The 8,301-nt window shown below is 36.3% G+C and overlaps 1 long non-coding RNA gene across 1 annotated transcript; it reads left to right on the forward strand.

The window, feature by feature from the left end:
• Nucleotides 1–1,096: 1,096 nt before the first annotated feature.
• Nucleotides 1,097–3,812, forward strand: LOC123647737. Its single transcript, XR_006738322.1, has 3 exons — nt 1,097–1,161; nt 3,006–3,073; nt 3,793–3,812. It is a non-coding gene; the product is annotated as an uncharacterized LOC123647737 (long non-coding RNA).
• The last annotated feature ends 4,489 nt before the right edge of the window (nt 3,813–8,301 follow it).

Consider the following 8,301-nt stretch of genomic DNA (forward strand, 5'->3'; position numbering starts at 1 on the left):
TTTAGACTTACAGAACAATTGCAAAGAGAGTGCAGAGTGTTCCTTTAATAGTAACATCTTACATAACCATTGTCCTATTATCAAAACTAAGAAATTAACATCAGCACAATGCTGTAACTAAACTACAGGTCTGACTCAGATTCCACTAATGTCCTTTTTCTGTTCCAGGCTCCAACCATTTCTCCTTGGTTTCCTCTAATCTGTGACAGTCAGGTATTTTGTCAAGTGTCCCTCAATTTGGGCTTGTCAGATGTTTTCTCGTTATTTGATTGTGGTTGTGGATTTGGAGGAAGAATACCACTCGCCCTTCTAATTACATCACATCAGGAGGCACATCGTGTCAACGTGACTGATTACTGGTGGTGGTAACCTTGTAACTTCTTTTTGGCTCTCATTAACTACACTGTCTTTCTTTGGATCTTATTACCTACAATATATTTATTTTTTCCACTCTACCATACAAGTAAAGTATTTTCAGAATTGTCAACCCATACCTTGTAAAACACAAATTTGACAAATAGAGTACTGTATTTGTGTACAGTTCTTTTTATCTTTAGCCTCACAGCATCCAGGCAAAATACTCAAGTCAGCTCTTTTCTTTTTCCATCCTCTACAGGGTGATTATGTCATATATTTATAATACACTCAGGTTTGTCGCAGTCTACATTCCATGCTGGGAGCCTCTCACATCCTGGTTGGTTTTATAAATATTTGTATACAGCGATATTCATTCTTTGAGGTGTACAGGCCTATGGGTTTTGACAGTGCATGGAATCCCACACCCCATCACAATACAGAAGAGTTTCTTAACTTTCCAAACTCCCCCATGCTGCCTCTTTGTAGTCCAATGCTTTTCCCACTCCCAGCCCTAGGCAATTACTTATGTGCTTTCTGTCTCCTATAGTTTTGCCTTTCCGAGAGTGTCATATAAATGGAATAATCTAGTGTGTAGCCTTTGGGGTTTGGCTTCTTTCTTTCACCCATCAAAGTGGATTTAAGATGCACGCATATTGCCACGTGAGTCAACAGTCTGTTCCTTTTTATCGCTGAGTAATATTGTATTGTGTGACTGTGCCAAACCACTCACCTCGTGAAGGACAGCTAGGTCATTTCCAGTTCGTAGGGGTTATGAATAAAGTTGCTATAAAGACTTGTGTACAGGTAAGTGTAAGTGTTCAATTCATTTGGGTAAATACCTAGGAGTAGGATTGATGGTAAGTCTATGTTTAACTTTAAAAGAAACTACTGAAGTGTTCTACAAATTGGTTGTATTATTCCACATTCTTACGGAAGCTCTTAGAGAGTTCCAATTGCTTTGCATCTTTGCAAACACTTGGTTTTGTAGGTTTTTAAGTTATGGCCATTCTAAAAGGTATGTTAGTTTGGGGTTTGTAGCGTGTGGTTTTAACTTGCATTTATCTAACGACTAACGATGTTGAACACCTTTTCAGATGTTATTTGCTATTTGTATACCTTATTTGGTGAAGTGTCTGTTATTTCTTTTGTTCATTTAAAAAATTGCAGTGTTTTTCTTAAGTTTTGAGCGTTCTTTATATACTCTAGATGCAAGTCCTTTATCAGATATTTAATTTCCAAATATTTTCTCCCAGTTTGTGGCTTGTGTTTTTATTGCCTTTACAGAGAAGTTTCCTTTGATTTTGTTAAAGTCTAATGTATCAAGTTTTTTCTCACTGAGATTGTGTTTTCATTATCATATCTAATAAGTTTTTCTCAAAGCCAAGAACATGTAGATTTTTCCCCTCATGTTTTCTTACAGATGATTGATTGTTTCATGTTTAAAGTTAGGTCTATGATCTATTTTGAGTTAAGTTTGTAAAAGTTGTGAGGCATGGGTTGAGGTTCATTTTATTTCTTCTGCATATGAATGTTCAATTGTTTCTGCACACTTTGTTGAAAATGCTATACTTTCTCCACTGAATTGACTTTGCACCTTTATTAAAAAAATCAATTGAATTTATTTGTATGGGTCTATTTCTGGGCTTTCTGTTTTGTTCTGTTCATCTATGTTTTTATCCTTTTGCCAAAACCACACTGTCCTGATTACTGTAGCTATATAGTAGGTCTTAAAATCGGATAGTGTGGGTCCTCCAACTTTCCCCCCCAGAATTGTATAACTTATTTTAGTTTCTTTGTTTATCCATATAAATATTAGAATCAGGCCAAGTGTGGTGGCTTATGTCTGTAAACCGGGCACTTTGGGAGGCTTGAGGCCAGGAGTTCAAGACCAGCCTGGGCAACAGTGAGACTCTCTCTCTACCAAACAATAAAAATTAAAAAAAAAAATAGCTGGGTTTGGTGGTGCATACCTGTAGTCCCAGCTACTCAGAAGGTTGAGGCAGGAGGAGCACTGAAGCCCAGGAGTTTGAAGTTGTGGTGAGCTATGATCGCATCACTGCACTCTAGCCTGGGAGACAGCGTGACCCTGTCTCTAAAAAAAAAAAAAAAAAATTAGAATCAGTTTATTTATAAAAACAGCTAACTAGGATTATGTTGAATCTATAGATCAAATTGGGGACAATTTTCATCTTAATAATATTGAATCTTACTATCCATGAACACAATATAGCTCTCTATTTTTTCAGATTTTTATTTCTTTCATTTGTGTTTTGTCATTTTCAGCATATAGGTCCTGCACATATTTTGTTATATTTGTATCTAAGTATTTCATTTTACGAAGCTATTATATGTGATATTTTTTAAAAAAAACTGGATTCTGATCATTAGTTGCAAATATATGGAAATATTAATATAATTGATTTTATATATTTCCTTGGATATTGCAACTTAGCTAACTCCATTTATTATTTCTAGGACTTTTTCTGTAGATTTCTTTGAATTTTCTACAGAGATTATGTTGTCTACTAAAAGAACTAGTTTCATTCCTTCCGTGTAATCTGCACACCTTTTATTTCTATTTCTTGACTTCATCTGACATTGAACAGGAGTAGTAAAAGAGAACATTTTTCTTTTGTTCCCTGTCTTAGGGGGAAAGCTTCAGTTTTTCATTATTTAATGTGATGGCTGTAGGTGTTTTGAAGATGCTCTTTGTCAGGTAAAGTAAATTTCTTTTTATTTTTAGTTTACTGAGACTTTTAATCATGAACAGATGTCGAATTTTGTCAAAAGCTTTCTCTACATCTCTGGAGATAATAATATGGCTTTTCTTCTTTAGTTTGTTAATATGGTGAATTATACTCACTGGATTTTAAGTTTTGAACCAGCTTCGCATTCCTGGGATGACTCCACTATCCTTTTTATATATTTCTGGATTTGAGTTGCTAGTACTTTGTTAAGGGTTTTTTGGGAGGTGGGGGAGGAGTGTATGTTTTTAAGAGATAATGGTCGGCAATTTTCTTCTCTTGGAATGTCCTTGTTTGGTTCTTCTATTTTTTTTTTTTTTTTTTTTTTGTAGAGACAGGGTCTTACTATGTTGCTCAAGCTGGTCTCAAACTCCTTGCCTCAAGTGATCTTTCCACCTTGGCCTTCCAAAGTGCTAGGATTGCAGGTGTGAGCCATCATGCCTGGTCACCTTACTTATTTTTTAAGAATAACTTTTAATTTTAGAATGGTTTCAGATTTACAGAAAAGTTGCAAAGATAGTACGAGAGTTCCCATATACCCCAGATCCAGTTTCCCCTATTTTTAACATGTTATATTAGTATGGCACCTTTGTCACAACGAATGAACCAGTATCGATACATTGTTATTCATTAAAGTCTATACTTTATTCCAGGTTCCTTATTTTCACGTAATGCCCTTTTTCTGTTCCAGGATCCATCCAGGGCACTATCTTACATTTAGTCATCATGTCTTCTCAGTTTCTTGTTGGCTGCAACAGTTTTCAGATTTTGCTGGGTTTTGATGACCCTGACAGTTTTGAGGAGTGTTGGTCTGGCGTTTTGTACAATGCTCCTCTAATGGCGCTGTGAACTGAATGTTTGTGATGCCCCCAAAATCCATGTGTACAAACCCTAACCCCCAGTCTGATGATGTTAGGAGGTGGGGCCTTGGAGAGGTGATTAAGTGAGGAGGGTGGAGCCCTCACGAAGGGGATTAGTGCCCTTATCAAAGAGACCTTGGAGAGCTCCCTTGTCCCTCTCTGCATGTGAGGACACAGTGAAAAGACTGCTGTCTATGACCCAGGAAGGGGACCCCCACCAGGCAATGAATCTGCCAGCACCTTGATCTTGGACTTCTCGGCTTCCAGAACTGTGAGGAATAAATGTTGATTGTTAAAGCCACCAAGTCTATGGCATTTTTGTTATGGCAGCTCAGACAGACTGAAACAAATGGGATTTGTCCGATGTTTTCCTCATGGTGAGACTAGATTTATGGATTTTTGGGAGAAAGGCCACAGAGGTAATGTGCCATTCTTACTGTACTGTGTCAACAGTACATACTATCAATATAATTTATCATTGCTGATATTAACTTTGATCACCTAGCTGATAGAGTGCTTGCAAATCTTCTTCATTGTAAAGTTATTTCCCCCCCTGCCCATACTGTACTCTCTGGAAGGAAGGTGGCAAGGGCAGCCCACACTTAAGGGGTGGGGAGTTATGCTCCACCTTTTTGAGTTGGAGTATCTAAATAAATTATTTAGAAATCTTCTGCACAAGAACTTTGTCTATTCTCCCCTTTTATTTATTTATTCAATTATTTATTCACATAAGTCTGGACTCGTGTATATATTTGATAGTTTGGGTTATAATCCAATGTTATCTCACTAATTTTATTGCTCAAATTGTCCCAGCTTTGGACATCAGGAGTTCTTTCTGTTGGCTTCTGTGTCCCCTTTGACATAATGCCACCACTGTGGAGCTTTTGAGTGCTTCCTTACTTCCTAGCACTACAAGATGCTCCATACTCACCTTGTGTATTTCCTGCCACAGCCCTAAAATCAGCCATTGTTTTCAAGGATCCCTGGTTCCTTTTATTATAGAATGGCATTAGATATGAAGATCTGGGAACTATTAATAGGCATGCTCATTGCTACTGGGGAGTCATTGCTTCTAGGGTCTTACTGAATTTTTATCTATTTGCTTTATTAATTACTCAGAAAGGAGTGTTTAAACCTCAGACTATAGTTTTGGATTTGTCTATTTCTTTTTTTTTTTTTTTTGAGACAGAGTCTCGCTCTGTTGCCCGGGCTAGAGTGAGTGCCATGGCGTCAGCCTAGCTCACAGTAACCTCAAACTCCTGGGCTTAAGCGATCCTACTGCCTCAGCCTCCCGAGTAGCTGGGACTACAGGCATGCGCCACCATGCCCGGCTAATTTTTTTCTATATATATTTTTAGTTGGCCAGATAATTTCGTTCTATTTTTAGTAGAGACGGGGTCTCGCTCTTGCTCAGGCTGGTCTCGAACTCCTGAGCTCAAACAATCCGCCCGCCTCAGCCTCCCAGAGTGATAGGATTACAAGTGTGAGCCACCTCGTCCGGCCTGGATTTGTCTATTTCTTTTAAAAAATTCTTTCTGTGCTTTCTTTATGCATTTTAAAATGTTATTAGGTGTATACACGTTTAAGATTGTTATGTCTTCTTGATAGGTTGATCCCTTTATCATTATGAAATATCCATATTTATCCTTGCTACTATTATTCCTTGTTCTGAACTTTATTTTGTCTGATATTAACCTAGTCACCCTAGTGTTCTTTCAGCTACTGTTTTTATGGTATATCTATTTCCTTTGTTTAACTTTTAACCTATTTGTGCTTTATATTTAAAGTGGATTTCTTGTAGGTGGCATATAGTTGGATCTTAATTTTTTTTCAGTCTGATAATCTTGTTAATTGGGATAATCAGTAATTTACATTTAATTTATTCATTGATTTTGTTGGGTTTATCCCTACAATTTTTCTATTTGCTTTTTATTTGTCCCATCTGCTCTTTATGTTATCTTTCTTTTCCTTTGTTTATTTATTATTTTTTATGATTTATTTTACTTACACTATTGACTAATCATATCTCTTTGTTTTATTTTGTTAAAAGTGGAACCTCAAGGATTTATATCGTACTGCTTCATATAGAATAAAAACTTTATAACAATACACTTTCATTTTCCTCCTCCAATTCTTTTTGTTATTGCTTTCATACTTTTTACTTCTACATATGTCATAAACATCACAATATGTAACTATTAGTTTTGATTTAAGCAATCATCTCTTTTTATCCATTTTAAAAATTGTGGTAAAAATATATATGGCATAACATTTACCACTTTAACCATTTCAAATGTATAATTTAGTGGCATTAAATGCATTCACAATGTTTTGCAAACATCTTCACTATCTATTTCTAGAACATTTTTTTTTCATATCAAACAGAGACTCTGTACCCATTAAACAAGCAACTCCCTATTTTCCCATTGCCCCAGACCTTGGTAATCTCTATTCTACTTTCTGTGTCTATGAATTTGCCAAATCTAGATACCTCATATAAGTGGAATCATACAATCTTTGTCCTTTTGTGTTTGCCTTATGTCACTCAACATAATATGTTCAAGGTTCATCCATGTTGTAGCATGTGTCAGAACTTCATTCCTTTTTATGGCTAAATAATATTCCATTTGTAGGTATATACCACATTTTGTTTATTCATTCATTTGTTGATGCTTGGATTATTTCCGTCCTTGCCTATTGTGAATAATGTTCCTATGAATATTGGTGTACAAGTATTTGTTGGTATCTCTACTTTAAATTATTTTGCATATATGCCTAGGAGTGAAGTTCCTGGGTCATATGGTAGTTCATTGTTTAACCTTTTGAGAAACTGCCCAATTATCTTCCATAGCAGCTGTACCATTTTACATTCCCACTAGCAATGCCCAAGGGTCTGATTTCTTCACATCTTCACTAATACTTGTTATTTTTATTTAAAATTTTTAAAAATGATAGCCGTCATAGTGGGTATAAAGCTGCTGCAGTTTGGTTTGTTTAAACCCCTCCAAATCGCATGTTGAAATTTGATCCCTAGTGTTGGAGGTGGGGCTTAATGGGAGGTGTTTTGGTCATAGGGGTAGATCCCTCATGAATAGATTAATATCTTCCTATGGGGAGGGGTAGATGTGAATGAGAACTGGTTGTTTAAAAGAGCCTGGCACCTCCCTCTTCTCTTTCTTGCTTCCTCTCTTGCCATGTGATCTCTGCACACACCAGCTCCCCTCCGCCTTCTGCCATGAGTGGAGCAGCCTGAGATCCTCACTAGATGCAGATTCCAGGGCTATGCTTCCTGTACAGACTGTAGAACTGTGAGCAGATAAACCTCTTTGCTTTGTAAATTAACCAGCCTCAGATATTCCTCTAAAGCAACATTAAATGGACTAAGACAGAAGTTTTATCTCATTCTGGTTTTGATTTGTATTTCCCTAATGACTAATGGTGTTGAGCATCTTTTCATGTGTATATCATCTTTGGGAAAATGTCTATTTAAGTACTTTGCCCGTTTTTGAATTGGGCTGTTTACCATTTTGCTGTTGAGTTGTATGTGTTCTTTATGAATTCTGGATATTAATACAAGATATATGATTTGCAAATATTTTCTCCCATTATGTGGGTTGTCTTTTCACTCTCTTGATAGTGTTCTTTGATGCACAAAAGTTTTTAATTTTGGTAATGTCCAATTTATCTATTTTTTCTTTTGTTACCTGTGCTTTTGTTATCATACTTAATTAACCTTTGTGAAATTTAAGGTAATGAAGATTTTCTCTTATGTTTTCTTCTAAGAGTTTTATAGTTTTAGCTTATCAAATTTAGGTCTTTTCCATTTTGAGTTAATTTTTGTATAGGGTGTAAGGTAAAGGTCTAACCTCATTCTTTTGCATATGGATATCCAGTTTTCCAAGCACCATTTGTTAAAAAGACTATCCTTTCCTTGTTGAATGGCCTTAGCAACTTGGTCGAAAATCAACTGACCATATTTGTGAGGGTTTATGTCTCAGCTCTCTATTCCACTCCATTGGTCCAGATATCTATCTCTGTGCCATTACGACATTGTTTTGATTACTACAGCTCTGTAGTTATGAAATTGAGATGTGTGAGACCTCCAAATGTAGCTTTTTTCTAACATTGTTTTGATTTTTCTAAAATATATTCTATTAATGTGGTATATTACATTGATTCATTTTCTTTTTTTTTTTTTTTGAGATAGAGTCTCACTCTGCCTCCCGGGCTAAAGTGCCGTGGCATCAGCCTAGCTCACAGCAACCTCAAACTTCTGGGCTCAAGCAATCTTTCTGCCTCAGCCCTCCTGAGTAGCTGGGACTACAGGCACACACAACCAT

Source organism: Lemur catta, chromosome 11, assembly GCF_020740605.2.
Source record: "Lemur catta isolate mLemCat1 chromosome 11, mLemCat1.pri, whole genome shotgun sequence".
In the NCBI taxonomy this organism is placed as follows: Eukaryota; Metazoa; Chordata; class Mammalia; order Primates; family Lemuridae; genus Lemur; species Lemur catta.